The following is a 16,418-nucleotide window of genomic DNA, read 5'->3' on the forward strand; positions in this document are numbered from 1 at the left end:
GATGCTTGAAAGTTAGACGCTTCGGAAAAGGGAAATTGAAGATTGTTAATGATCAACGATAGGTATACCATTCCAAATATTAATGAAATTTTGGAAAATAAAAACGGTTAAAAGAAAATACTGTTTTGGATTGCATGATTTTTGATGAGTTTTAAGGAAAAGATTCCATGGTTTAAAACGATGAGGTTGTAGCTTTTAGAACCATATTGCATACAGAGCTGTCTTAGATTGAGCGAAACAAATATAAAGATCACAACAGGGCTATGCGTACAAGTTTTGATCAACTACAGAAGAAGCATTAAAATTCGTATTTTTCAAATTAGTACTATATTCGATTATTTAGGAAAACATTTAACTTTATTGTAGGGATGTTGTTAAAACAGAATTTGGTGGCCGATACTTTCTCCAAAACATTAATGTCCTGGTTGAGTTTCGTCTCAAAGGTCAGAGCCGTTAACACATCACTCATGACCCATCGGGTTTTATCAGCAAAAAAGGTCATTACTAACTTCGGCGAGATGAATTATAAAACGATTATCGATTTCATCACAAAACATGCCAATATGTCATCGGTAGGAAATATCGACAAGATTAACAATATTAGACCATTTTTATTATTCGAAGACATATTCTTAGGCCTTAAAATTTTTCTTATACAACTGATATGCTTTTGAGTTTCTGGTTCGGTCACCATTAAATCAAAAAGACGAAATTATAAAAAAATTTCTTCAGGAAACTAATCAACCGAATGATTGCAATTAATTCTTATAGCAATATAATTATACTACTGAGCGCAAAAATTCGTCACAATATTTTTTTTAGTTTTGTATGACTGGCATCTGTGCCAAAATTCACATCAAAATAAGGGTTCAGAATACGCTTATCTTTTTCAAGTACATAAAGTGTATTCGGGGAATTTTAAAAATATTTAAACAAACAATTTTCATTACATTTTGTGTGCGGAATCAAATTTCTGGTGTCGAAACTTTTAGAATCTTGAAAAATGCCTTCGTTGATAATTGTTTGCCGCGAGCAAATGTTTTTAACGAAACATTCACATCAACTGATGATCAACACGTCCATAACATAAAGGAATTGGTGCTTAAAGTTCGACGATTAACAGTCGGAGAAAACCAGTGTCGCGTTAACGTGAAATGAATTATTACTAGCTATGAATCTTATATATGGATCTTTGTTTACGACCCACAAACAAACGATCAACCGGCCTAATATCGTGGCAAAGGTGATCCGAAACCGTCCAAACTCATGGTTACTTTAACAGATTTATTCTATTATCCTTGGGGCATGCACCCGAATTCCCTCCGACCGGCCAAAATGTCAACAATGAATACTATTTGAGTGTTGAGTTCCATTTGCGCGAAGCTTTTCGTAAAAAAAACCGGAATTATAGGCCGACAAATCTTGTTTTGTACAATACGATATATTATTACGCCAAAATTTCAACCAATATCGTGCCGCAATCACAATATTCGCCAGATTTAGTTCCGTGTGAATTTTTCAGTAACCTCAACAACTCAACAACCACTCCGTGGAAACTATTTTCAGTCAATTAAAGACATTAAGGGGTTAGGTGGGTTTTAGAGGTACAACTATGGTTGTGCCATACGTTTTAAAGCGGTAGGAAGACAAAAAATTCAATATCTTTGGAACGGTATAAATGAACAAAAATTTTTTTACAGATTATTAAAGGTGAATATTTTCTGCGTTGTGTCACATACTTTTCGATTTTTTTTTAGCGTGAAGAACACTTTAAAAATTTCAATTGTTTAACAAAAAATTATGTAAAATATTATTATTTAAACAAATGGATCGTGAAAAAATATATATGATATAGCACGACCATTTTTCTTTAACTTCACAAATTTTCATCGATTTATCTCTAGTAGTACCTTCAATAACTTTAATAAAAAAAAATTTGACGAATTATTTATACCACAGGGTATGCGTCTGGTTCCCTAACTAATGAACTGCTAATTTTCAAAATCGGTGATATTTCGAAATTTTCGTGGACTACTTGACGTGGTTTGACCCTGTTCCAACAACAGTAAAAACAAATGCAAAATAACAAGCGCAGTGTAACAAATAGTTTGCTTTTCTAATTAACGCTTTTCTTTAAATGCGAACGTTTCGTTTACGCGCGCGCCCTCAATCAGAAGCAGAATATAAAAAAGTAAAAGCAAAAACGAAAACGATGATAAAACCATGCAGCAACAATGTGAGTTGTTCCGATTTACAACAATTCAAACAAAAACTCCATCCACAACAGTGACTCAATCCACATTCAGTTCAGTCGTCGTCGCCGAAAATTAAAATTTTAATTAAATTTTTAATCTGCACGCATTCGAGCATTTAGGCATAAAACCAGAATAAATTCATAAGAACCCCAGTAGGGAAAATAGTTGATGGTATAAAATTTTGCACTATTTATGCATATACAAGTTCGTTTGAAGACTCTCTATGTAACAGTAGCCTTAGACGGCATCTAGACGGAGACGCCTTTGGTCCTTAGTAATTATCGGCAAATTCTCTTTTGTTGTTGCTCATTACGTTTACACTACGGACACGTGCCCAACTTGAGTCAGACAATTTTTTGCATTTTCGTTCAAATCACTTTCTCAAGTTCTTGTACGCTTCTTGTACGCGGTGAAAAAAATAATTTAATATCTAATTTGTATAATTTTTTACCCTTTTCTAAAACATTTCTCTAATATTATTCATACCATATTTTCGTGTAACATGCAAAAAATTTATGACAAAAAAAATTAAAATTTCCGAATATAATGTAAATACTCTCTTAAAACCGAGAGCTATTGCAACTATGGAAGGAGTTTAAATTATGAAAACTAGAGTCGGTTATCAAACAGGAGAATGTTATGTTAACAAACGACTAAGAGGTGGGAAGTTTTTCAGTGAAGTTGGAGTTTTGACTCTATAGAGTTTGGTTGACATAGCTATAGTAGTTTCCGAGATATGTACAAAAAACTTAGTAGGGGCGGAGCCCTAATGTGATCCTTTGTGCCAAATTTCACTTTAATATCTTTATTTATGGCTTAGTTATGACACTTTATAGGGTTTCGGTTTCCGCCATTTTGTGGGCATGGCAGGAGGCCAATTTTGCCCATCTTCGAACTTAACTTTCTTATGGAGCCAAGAAATACGTGTACCAAGTTTCATCATGATATCTCAATTTTTACTCAAGTTACAGCTTGCACGGGCGGACGGACGGACAGACGGTTGGACAGACGGACGGACAGACGGACGGACAGACGGACGGAAGGACAGACAGACATCCGGATTTCAATTCTACTCGTCACCCTGATCACTTTGGTATATATAACCCTATATCTGACTCTTTTAGTTTTAGGACTTACAAACAACCGTTATGTGAACAAAACTATAATACTCTCTTTAGCAACTTTGTTGCGAGAGTATAAAAATATGCAATTTTTCCCACCCGCAAATTCGCATTAGCTTAACGAGTATAATTTGTCAATCGTTGCATGATTCCTTCCGCTAAAATTTCGCACTTATTATTACTTCCGGCGCGTGTATAATATACAATACACTTGTTATTGCACTAGTTGAAATGCGAGGATCAATGCATAATAGAATGTGGGAGTGCGAAATGTCCGGAACCTATTCATTCACGGACGAACAAAATTAGTGAAATCATGTACCATTTTAAATAAGCCACAATTAGCACTGTTAAAACTACGAATGTCAAGTGCTGATAATTAAGGTTAACCGTCACATAACAGGAACGGCACCGATACATAAAAACAAACCAAACCACACTAGAGTCTCTGAGTGTGCTAAATGTTGTTTTTAAACACTCATGATAGCACTGGTCAACAAATTTGTAATTTTTTTTTCACATGAAAATTTATATCAAATTTTTAATATACTAGGGCCACCAAATAATAATATATCAACGAAAAAAATGTACACATCATGTTTTCTTGTGACATCAAAACATATGTATGTTTTCGTAAAAAGTACAAAGTTCAGCTACACTTACAGAATTATTTCGTAATATCTAATAGATATTCTTGAATATTTGGCTTCCGGTAGGTCCCTTTTAAGTCTCCAACAATCACCTTGTTCGTCACTCACAGCTCCCAAATTTGCCGGAAAGAAATCCAGATGAGAGTCCAGCATATGTATTTTCAAGGACATATTATACCCCAAAGCTTTAAATGATATCATAAGTTCATTTATTAAATCTTTTTTTGTAACAACATTCACAAAACATTTCCAGGCGAGTTTTTCCTGATCATTCAGTTTTTCTTGAAAGCTCTTATCTTTCATCAATTGCCGTATTTGTGGGCCTACAAATATTCCCTCTTTGATTTTCGTCTCGCTGAGTTTAGGGAACTTCTCTTTTAGATATAAAAATTCATCTCCATCTTTCGGACTAGAATTCTCACTTTTTGATCGATTTGGAGGCATCGGCACAGGCAGTTCGGCACTATGTACGATGGGTCTCTTGGCCGAAGACAAGTTTAAATACTGGATAGTGTGTTTGGATTTGGTAGTAATACCTTTTGTTTGAGTCAAACAAAAATAACAATCACTTACATGATCCTTTGTTTCCATCCAAATCATTGGTATAGCAACTGACAAATGTCTAGGTTCTTGTTTAGCCCAACCTAACAGGAGCCTCACACACGTTACACAACATTTATGTGGAACCCAGGATTTGTCTTGATTCCTCACAGGAAAACCAAAATAATCTAAATAGCACTGTTCAATTAGTGATGTCAAATTTCGACGCTGAGATGTATAAGTTAATTATCCACACCCATAACAAAAATTTTCCGGGTTGTTCAATCACTTTCGTGGCATATTTATTAGAAAAATGGATGTGATAGAAACCAAACTGTTATATATTTTCAATGAGGGTACGCCAACATAAATAAAAATCATAACAAAGTTCATGTGACAAAAACAGTGTTTACCAGTGTAGTCTGAAGTTTTTCAGGCCTAAATAGCTTTGTAGTAGCGATCAACAGTTTTTTTTTTATAGGAAATCAACCCATCATGTCTGAAACCGTAGGCAAAAATGATGCATACTCAAAAACTCCGAAAACCATTTGCACAAAACACAAAATAAATTAATTTATTTATTTTATTAATTTAATTTATTTATAAATATGGAAAACAAATTTCTTCAATTTGATACCAATTTTGTTAAAACTTTTTTAACATATTATATATACGAATATCGTAGACCAAACTGTTGGTTTGTTGCCTAAAAATGCTTTTGGTTCTAAGAACATTTCCAACATCCACCTTAAGATATTTGTGACGGGTGTATCAATGTAGTCGCACAAAGATTTTTGTTTACCTTCCCTCGGTAAAGGACTTACAATACCATGACCAGCTTAGAAATTTGGTGAGTTTGTGCGGAAGGTAACTTTTTTATTCGAATTGGTTTTAGAATTTTTAAATTTTATCAATTTTTGCCATTTTCTTGTTTCCATAGCGCTTTTGTTTCCTTACTACTCTTCGGATTTGATATACATATCATGAAAGCAATTGGTGATTGATGCATGCTTCCAATGGTCAGGTACAATTGAAGCAGAGAGATAGTAAAATAACGGATGGCTTTGTCGTACCCATATACACAAACGATATGTGATTGAGCAAATAACATTGGACGGTGAACAATGACGTTACCACGTAAAATCTTTCAACGATGCGAAGCTAAAATGTTGGCATACAAACACCTGCGTTGCAGGCACCATCAAAAATAAGGAAGTAAAAGCAACAAATGTCGGAAAAACTGTACTACTGAGCTTAATAAAAATTGGACAGTATACACCGATCAAATTTTAATTGGAGTTTGTATGGTTTAATTATTTTTATGGTGTTTGCAGTGGCTTAAAAATGGCATATATTGTACAAAAAATGCTTCCTTTAAAGAAGTATTTGTAACACATGGGACAGACATATTTTAATATTTCCATAGACCACAATGAAAAATTACCAAATTGATTGAAGGGTTTATTTTACTTTATTATAAAAAAACCCTCCTGATTATAGAATCAGTGCTTTGATAAAGCTTACCTGAGGATCTTCCTGTTTATTAATTGCGATCTGAAGTTATAAGATAAACAGAGAAACCCATGAATTTTTAGGACGTCTATAACAGGGTATAAAAACCTCTTTCTTCACAGAAAGGCGGTTGGAAATTACTGAAAAAATTACCCTTTATTTGACAGAACCTAAGATTTCCAATTCTACATTAAAAGGAACCGGAATAATTCTTAACAAGAAAAAACGTTAACTTCGGCTAATATACCCTTCACAGGTGCATTTCTTTTAGTAACTATGTGCTTTTCATTCAAAGGAAAACATTTTACTAATTATTTTTAGCCAGGTTGTTTGCTAGAAACATTAATTTTATTTAATAAGGAAAATTGATCTTTTAGACGTGTATAGTTATTTAAAATTTTAAGAATATTTATTACTAATATAAACTTAATGGAAAAATATTATAATATTTATATATTAGTACATATTAGGGTGTTTTTTTTTAATGTCTACGTTCTATAGTTATTTGTTCATTTCGCCTGTATTGGAATGATAGGACCACGCTCATGATTGGTGTCCAATCTGCATTGCGACTATGCGGCTACTTGGAACGTGCAAAGCTTCCAACTTTTGATTCTTTGAATTTCATCCCTAGTCGCAGCACTGTGCTTTCAGGTCCAGACGATTCGGTATCCAGCTGCATTAGTTCCCCTGTAGCACCATTTACTTGACTTAATTGTATCCTTCGCAGTCGAAATGAACTCGTCAGTCATCGTGTTCGCCAGTTTTGTTGAATTGAAATTATTTGTTTAAGCATTTGAATAAAAGAGATGGATGGCTTCGTTGGGTAACTCGTTAGAGGTCTTTTCCCTGCTTTGGATTAATTGGATGTCAGCGTGTGTCATATTTCCTTCTGACATGTTGTTTAAAGCAATGGCAAATTCTTGATCTTCACACTGACGCATTATTTCGGTGAGCTCGAAGTACCGAAATTGATCCCAAAGCGGGGTACCTGTAATTGCGCTGTAATGATCATTGCCATTCGGCGCAAATATCCATCGATCTCCTACTGGTGGTAACTGTTTAAAGTCACCAAACACGATAATTGAAATGCCTCCAAAGTAAGCAATGCTCATAAAAATTTGCTTTAGCCTAAAATCTAAATACGCAAACATCTTTGCTGCAACCATTGAAATTTCATCAATTATTATAAGCCTAATATCTATGAGATTAGCATGAATAGTGTTCAGTGTGTCACTATTGAGAGGCCGAATATCGGCGGAGGACTGGTTGACGGGGAGTGAAAAAACGGAATGAAGTGTTAAACCTCCAATTCCAAGTGCTGCTTTCGGCGTTAGTTCCTGGTACAGTGTTAGCGCGCAATGTCAACGACTGATATATAGTCGTTATAAGCCGGGTTTTGCCCACTCTAGCATCACCTCTGACATATTCGTAGAAGATTTTCTTCTTACTGACATTGCGCATTACATGAGCAAAATATTCCCTCTGCTTGTTGTTACCATTGCCAGTAAATCTCCTTCTAATATAAAAGGTGGTAGTTTAATCAATCGAACCGCCTCTTCCACACTATTATTGTCCTCGTGAAAAACATTAACATCTCCTGCTTCCTCTGGAACAGCTAGAGCTCTGAATTCGGGATCCAAAATTTGAGAGGCAGCTCTCTCATCAGCTATTTCTTCCGCTGAAACATGCAGGTTTTCCAGAATCCGTTCAAGCTCGTTGGATAAAAATTTGTCTTATTTGAGCTTATTCTGCTCAATTTGCTCCTTGTGTGCGTTGCAAACACTCTCGACATCATTATTTAAGAGCTCATTCTCCTCATTTCTCCATGAGTGAAACATCATGGCAGTTACTTTGAAGAAATCAGCTCTTGAATTTTCAACGCTAAAACGTTTCCAGTGCAGAATAAGTGCTTGCTTCCTTTTACTTAAAAATCCTGATCCATCTCTAATTGCCATGGGAAGTGCAGCTGTCGTGTCATCCTCGTCTTCTACTTCATTGTAGTCTTCATTATTAACAGAAATATTCCTACTTGTTTTGGAAAATCTGAACCATGCTGCAAAATCTGCTAAGCATAGTTCTTCCAATTGATCGGGCGTTTGAGAGTAGTACCCAGTACACTCGGTACATATATGTCCGTAGAATTCTTCTGTAAAGCATCCAATTCACGACTGGGCTTTAGCATCCTTACTCGATTGTTTGGATGTGATGTATTGATAAATATCTCCCCATTACTCGCTTCCGATAAATGAAGTCCCAAAATATTATAAACTGCTTCTTGAGCCGATATTTCCGACCCGTTTACAAATTTGTTTCCGATGTGCTGCAGTTTTCTTTAAATTGAGAAATTCCCCAGCATTTATTTCCTCCATGGCTTGGCTCAGTAGTGTTGATACCCCTCTATTGGATTTATTTATATAATTAATTATATAGCTTCAACAAGCGTAGGCGTCCAAAACGAATTGAATATCCATATTTGCTCTATGCAAGTAAAGGATATTTTTATTGTAGGCATTTAGAAGTCTGTCCGAAAATTTTCTCTTTAAGAAAATCTGTGTTTTTTTTACAAATGAGTGAAGCTTGTATCCTTCATAGTCAGTGTTAATCCGCTCATCCGCCAAAAAATTTTTAAAGAAACTCAACCGTATTGTTTTTTCTTCTGCGAGATCCGTCTGAGTTAATAGTTCCTGTATTTTTAAAAATTGAAGTTTGTGTTGCTCAATACCCTCCTCATTCTCTAAGAGGAAAAGAATTTCTGTCCGCGGCATCGGCGGATATGTGATGTTGAATCGGCACACTTCTTTTCCATGCAGGTCTCTTATGTAAGCTCGACCATGTCTGTGTTTTTTGTACTGAATAAATTCCTGTAAGTCCAAAGCATCCCCATCAGTCGTAATGTAACGGTCGATGAAAGTTTCAACTTCAACTTTCCAATTGCTGAAATTCAATTCTGTAATAGTAACGGACTACGAAATGTACTCCAAACAGTCCGTTTTTTTAACAATTTCAGCATTTGTCGGAATCGATTGACGAAATATCTGGAACATGTAACTGGATCTGTCCTCATGAGTCTCGCGTTTTCAGAACTTGATAGGGCAGTGGCCTCTTCTTCCGAAATGTCTACTTTTTCTATTACTTTCTTTAATATGACCAACAGCTCCGGCCATTTTGTCTCTGCAGCTGACATTGTTATGAAGAATGTTGGCATTCCAAACTGACGGATCATGGCTAAAACTTCTTCCTTTTCAGCCTCCCAAAGGAAGTCCTTTGAGGATATGATAGCCGTCATCATGCTGGATAAGGTTGCTGACAAAGTTTTCATTCCTCACATTTGCAGCAGTTATATTTCTTGATCCAGACTTTTTGCGCAGGCAAATAGAAATAGCATTTTTGATGCGCTCCAACTCGTAGAACTAATAAATATACAGAAGCACGCACGCAACGTCGATCATAGCGTCGTATTTCAGATCGCGCAATTTTGCTATAAGTTGTCGTGGATGTCCTCCTCTCTCCGCAGTAAATTGTAAGATACGACAACTCCTGAGCATCATCGTCGGTTGTAATGTCCCTTGGGCATCTACCTTGCCCTGGTGACATTGCAATCCGTTCAATCGATCTATTTTCAACGGGTCCATAAAAGTTTCCTGGCCACCTGGATTTAATTCCTCTTCCATTTCCTGTACATTTTCCTGACGGGCATTAAGAAGGTCTTTTACTGCTATCTCATCTGCAGGATCCGCAATAAATGGCACAGTTTCCTCGTTTCCTAAATTTTCCTGCCATTCCCTCGACATTTGAATGTTGTGCTTGACGTAGAGCTCTGTACCCAACAGATAATTCAGTGCCTGTAATATTTTTGCTGGTCCCACTGTCTCCATCATAAAATTTTGCTGATATTCCAAGCGACGTTTCAGGTGCACTTGAATAATATGGCTTTTGTCAAATCTTTGTGGCAGCAGGGTAACTGTCTCTACAACCGAAATCGGAATATTTACTACTGCCCCACGAATAGCATTGCCATATGATGCACATACATGGGATTCTCGGAGATATTAGCCTTTCCTTCAGACACGTTAAGTCCTGAAGACATTCCGGAATATCAGGAAACTCCAATCCTTCTAAGAAGCAGATATTTGATAGTTTACCTTGTTTGACAATCCGATAGCAGGTGCTGCAAAAATTATATTTTTGGTCCGAAGGTGGAAACTTCAACGACAAGTAAAAAACTTTTCTAGTATCTTCCGAGTACGTGAACTTTGTTGAGGTCTGACGTTTTTCTAGCTTTTTTACTTGGTGAGGGAACCAAGTGCCCCCACAACACACGCATATTTCAGTGGGACGTTTTTTTTATCAACAATGCGTACATATCAAAGATGTTGGCAGCTCGACGTTGGCGTGCTTGTTCTTCTAGCAGTGCGTCAGGAGAAAGTCCACGATGTCTTCAAATATTTCTCCTGGCTTGCCTTACGCTCTCCAACTGACGATTTGCGGGATCCGACCTATAGAATTGTACTCCTGCAACATTGATTCCTGCCCGTTTGCAAGTTGTTGCCTGGTTTGCTGGCGTGTCACTCTTCTTTAAGAAGAATTAAAATCAATGCTGCATCTCGTTGCCTTTCTTCTTCTCTGGTTATTGGATTCTGGCGTCGTTCCATTGTATATCGCTCCTTCTCTGCTGCTCTATATTCCGGATTCAAGCGCCTGTTTGAATGTCCTACTGTCGTGCTTCTACTCCGCTGTGTTCCGCGGTGTTGCGTCCCTGCTCCTCAACTCTATACTCCGGATTCAAACGCCTGATTGTATGTCCTATTGTTTCGCGCTTTTGCTCCGCTGCCCTATATTCTGGATTCGTTCGCCTAATTAAATGTTCCGCGGTGTTGCGTTCTTTCTCCTCAGCTCTGTATTCTGAATCCAGTCGTCGGTTTGAATGTCTTATTGTGTCGTGCTCCTGCTCCGCAGCTCTGTGAAGTACGTTTCGTTGTCCCGAATTCTCTCTTTATTACGGAACTCCAAATTTGAACTACGTAATTGTGCAATATAGTCGGCGTTCCTCAGTCGATTTATTTCCAAATTTTGGTTATATTGTTGTCGGCTTCGATTCAAAGCATTGCGACCTCTTTGTTCCTGTGACTGCCTAGATACTCTTGGCGTTTTTATAAATTACTATAAAATTATTGTACCAGTAAAAAACATAAAAAATAACAGTTAAAAATTGATAATAAATAAATAAATAATAACATATTTCAAAACAAAAAAGGTTGTTTAAAAAAAATAGTTTTTTTGATAAATTTGCAAGTTGCTTGGTTTTTCAAAGTTTAAGCTGCACGCGTAAACTGAAGTAATCCAATGTGTTTGCACTATATTTATAAAATTTTTAGAACCGTATACGTAAAATCCTCCCTGTTTTTACCTGGTTACACTTTACCTAACCTTCCAACTTTGTTTATTACCTAGATTTTCTTTTTTACCTACTCATCAGTTAATTACGGTTGGATAATTGTGCTTACAATGTTAATTATTCATTATTATCTGTATTAATATTAATAAATAATAACATATCTGGAAAAATTAGGGATTTATTTATTATATAACTAATTTATTCATATGTTTGTTACTTATCTTATGTGCCATATATATTCTTGCCAACTAAAAAATTTTCCATACAAAAAAATATTTTGATCGGTAAGTATATGATATAATTGTCCGATCTGTAAAATTTCCCTGGATACTGTATCATTGACGTAGAAATTATTCCATGCGAAATTGCATTAAGAAATTTTAGTGGAAATATTAAGGCATTAATTACAAAAGAGGCATTGTGAAGATTTTTTATACCTCAGTTGTACTTTCTACCAACCCATCGAACTATGTTTAGTTCCTACCTATGTTATTACCAAGTTTTTGTTTTGTACCTACCTATCAGTTAATTATGGTTTTAAAACAGGATAATTATGTTTAAAAAATTAGTGCTCTCTTTTTATTAATATATAATAAAATATGTGTCTGAAAAAATTAGGGATGATTAAATTTAAGGCAAATTAAAAAAAAAAAAACTTTTTTGCTCCTTATTCTTATGTTACGTATTCTTAACATAATTTTGATTTATTTAAAATATATTAATTCTATAGTGGTTAATTCTGATTACAATATAAAAATAATGTAGAATAATAATTAGTTCCGTTACACCTACAAACTATATTACATTGCGTAGAAAATTGGTTCACTATTTAATGTAAAAAGTAATTCATAATTTTGTGATTATATTTAGCCAAAGTTGCCCATATATGAGCTTGATTTTGATTGGTCGGTTTGTATGGCAATCCGACCTTAACAATTCTTATGAAGATGAAAGCGATATCTTGGGCAATAATCTGTGCTAAATTTCAAGAAATGTTTCTTGTCACATAAGAACTTAATTTTGATTTTTCAGTTTTTATGGCAGGTTTTGTTATCCGATCTGCAAAATTTCTTCAACTATTGTAGGGTTGCCTTAGAGAATAAACCACGGCAAATTTTCAGAATATATCTCGTTAATTGAAAAAGTCTCCAATGCAAGCATTTTACTCCGACCGTTCAGTTTGTATGGAAGCTATATGCTATAGCAATCCGATCTAAACAATTTTTTCAGAAACTATGTTATTACCTTAGAAAATAATCTATACAAAATTTCGTGAAGATGCCACGTCAAATGTGAAAGTTTTCAATACAAGAACTTGATTCCGATCGTTCAGTTTGTATGGCAGCTATATGTTATAGTGTTCCGATATCGGCAGTTCCGAAAATTAGCAGCTTCTTGAAGAGAAAATGACGTTTACAAAATTTCAAAACGATATCCAAAAACTGAGGGACTAGTTCGTATATATACAGACAGACAGACAGACGGACATGGCTAAATCGAATCAGCTCAACATACTGATCATTTAGATATTACTTTATAGGGTCTCCGACGCTTCCTTCTGGGTGTTACAAAATTCGTGGCAAACTTAATATACCCTGTTCAGGGTATAAAAATAATTTTTCTGGATTACCATATGAATTTTAGGGAGGCGTTTAAATAAGAGTGCAGGTGTGCCGGCGAAGGGTTTTGCAAAGGATGCCAAAGTATAAACTATTATACCCCAGTTCCAATTTATCGTTTAACAGCACAAAAGACATTTGTCGGGAATTAAAAGTGAAGTCACTGCGAAAGTATTTTCGTTTCCCAGAGATGCCGAGCTGATGGCTGCAAAGACAACGTCAATAACAACACCAAGCACTGCACTCAGGCTCTCCGGTCAACTCACCGTTCTATCAGTTGAACAAAGGAAAAAATGAGTTGGAGCAATGCAAACAATGAGGTTAAAATAAAAAAAATGCTTTTGTTATTTTCATTGTGCACTTCGAGTTAAGGCCCATCGTTCATACAATTTCATTTGCATAGCATGTTCCTCCCGATTGCTACCTACTATATGGTCTACCCGGATCACGAGTGGTGCTGATGGTAGGTTGGAGAACGAATGCATGGTGGTATGGCATGTGGAGCATGTGAATTTATCGCCTTGCTACATCTGCAACGGTCAAATATCGATTTTTGTTAAATCTGAAACTTTATGCAAAGGATGTACACTGTACATTGTACAGATATTAGAGGTGTGTATGTAACTGTGTACACATGTGATATGATGACGGCTAGACTCAACAGTGATCGAAATGGTGTCAAAATATTGAATATGAATTCAGAAATCCGGCTTGAGTTCCGTGGTGTTATGAATCTGAGCTGCGGACGTCCCGTATACAAGTTTGACACTGAGACCACCTTAGGTCAAAGTTTATTATAGCATAATAGATTTTTGATAAAAAAATTTTATCCCTGCGATGACGATTTTTCCAGTTCTTCTTAATTGCAATATGCAGTTCACCAAGTCAGAAATTTTTTCCCAGTTTCTGCGAGGAGCAAAGGAGCTCGTAGTAAAAAGTTCGACGTCTCCTTTGAGAGAAGAATTTATTAGTTCTACCAAAAACTCTACGCATGTAAGGAAATATATCTGCTTGAACAAAATGGTCTTGAAACGTGATCGCAGCTTGATTATTCCTGCTTTTCCAAATCAGTACTAGTCGCAGACGTTTAGTATGCTCGTGGTAATTTTCTGTTAGCAGAAACTTGTGTTAAATTTTAAAGCTCGATTCAATTCTACAAACATTGACCAATCGATGATAAAAAAATTTTTTCTCTAGTTGCAAATTTTAAACCTGGAGTTAGGGGTGTCTTCATGGCTGTAACTGGTGAAAGCAAACTTTTAATATGAACTTTATACTCTACTCCTCAGCATATCATCCATCGGTTGTCTTTTAATTGGTTCTAGCCTAGCTTACTTACTTCCTAGTGTCAGAAGATCACTTACTTTTCAAACTTTAATACAAGCTTTAGGGAGTCGATAGTTTTTCATTAATGAACGAGTCAACGGTATGTTGCAAAGTTACACAGAGTTTCTCTGCCAGAAGATTCGTTAATGTTAAAAGAATATGTCGTCCAACACGGCAATCGTACATCATGGCAGTGGGACATTACCTTTCAGTCTTCAAATTATTTCCATCGATAAATGCCACCTCCTTGAGCGCATAACCGTTTCAAACATTTTGGCGTCAATGTCTTCTTTCGAACTCTATCGGCAACTCTTCTTGCAAAGGCCGTTAAAGACTCTAATAGGAGAATCAGATCACTTCTTGAAGCTGCAACGTCTCTTAAAAAATTAAAAACAAAGAAAGACTGGTAAGGCTAATTACAAAGCACAAAGAACTCCGCAAACAAACATCCGGTATAGCCTTACGGTTCTGAAAAATATCTGACAGTATTTTCTGAGACTTCACTAGTGCCTGTGTCATAATTGAATTCCGACCAAATACTCAAAAACAAACCATATGGATTTTAAATACACATTTATTCGACTTTGAAGAGAAATAATTGTGCAACGATTAGCTTACCACCATTTAAAAGCTGCTAGGACCACCGACCGTCAGAAGGTGCTCGATCCAACGAGTTTTGCCTCGATCCGCTGTTCTTATGACAGTCGTCTTTTCAAACTAGGAATAGACGCAGGTTTATTTCCGTGCAATATACGATAACTTGGCAGTTTTACTTACTTGAGGAACTTTTAGTATAAGTACAATAACAATAAACAATTTCCTCCGATTTCGTAATGAATTCTTGAGGTATGTATTCCTTAAACGCATTGTTTTCTAACAATCAAATTGTTTATTATTGAAAAGTCAAATTCCATAAGAGTAAGTAGCTGCCAAAATGTAAACGACAGCTTAGATTAAGGGTTAGAGGACCTTGCTTATGGAAGCGGTTTTCAGAAGAAATTTCCAAACATGTAAATAAAATATGTAATATACACACTAAAGTATTTCAAGCTCCACAATCAGCTACATTTTCGAAAGATTGATGATGAAACGATTATGGTCTGTAGAAATCTTCTCTACCAAACTACGTAAGCACATAACTATAAAATTACAAGCTGGCTTATGCAAATTCAGCTTTTCACAACTTTTGTTTACGTCACAACATACGAGTATGGAATGCGAAAGTTTAATGACCTTGGTTGGAGCTCTAGTGGTGATAGCAATAATTCAGTTGTTTTCCTAGCGCTTGCAAACCAACAGTGATGCATACATCTGACGCCATTTCCTTCAATTCAAGGCGTTCTGTTGGGTCAACTCGATCATCGTCAGTTGCTAACAACACTCCCGCAAACAATTCACTTCAACTCTGCAAAAACTTCCGATGCATAGCTCGGTTGCACTAGTTCGACGTATATTTTTGGATGCATCTAAACAATTTTGTTGCTCTTCTGGGTGGTATGCAAATCTTATTGGTACATACAGCACTTCACTCACATAGCAGGGCATATAAACTTATTGTTGCATGACTTCAACTCTTAATTCTTGTTTTGGCATGCCTTCTGGTTGCTGGGTCGCATGTGCAATCTATCCAATTTATCTGAATCTTTTCTGCTATTCGCTTTCTCATTGCTTCAGTTCCAAAAACAAATTATTGAAAGGCGAAGCTAAGTGGTGTAAAAAATAAAAGCGAAGCATCTGATATCCAGAAGTAAAGTAAGAAATTGGGAAGACTTTTTATTTAAACGATTGCATATTTATTGATTTGCGACCAGGTAATAAAATATGCCTTGCTGAGATTTTGCATTGTTACGTGTTTGTGCTATGAAAATTTCAGTTGATGAAAATAGCTCCTAGAAGCATTAGGTTATTCTCGATTTCAACGATTTCTGAAATATTCTTAGGCACTTACTTTTTAAAAGTGACAACTTGTAATTTCAAAAGTACAGCCCATATCAGAC

This window comes from Bactrocera neohumeralis, chromosome 3 (genome assembly GCF_024586455.1).
Source record: "Bactrocera neohumeralis isolate Rockhampton chromosome 3, APGP_CSIRO_Bneo_wtdbg2-racon-allhic-juicebox.fasta_v2, whole genome shotgun sequence".
Lineage (NCBI taxonomy): Eukaryota > Metazoa > Arthropoda > Insecta > Diptera > Tephritidae > Bactrocera > Bactrocera neohumeralis.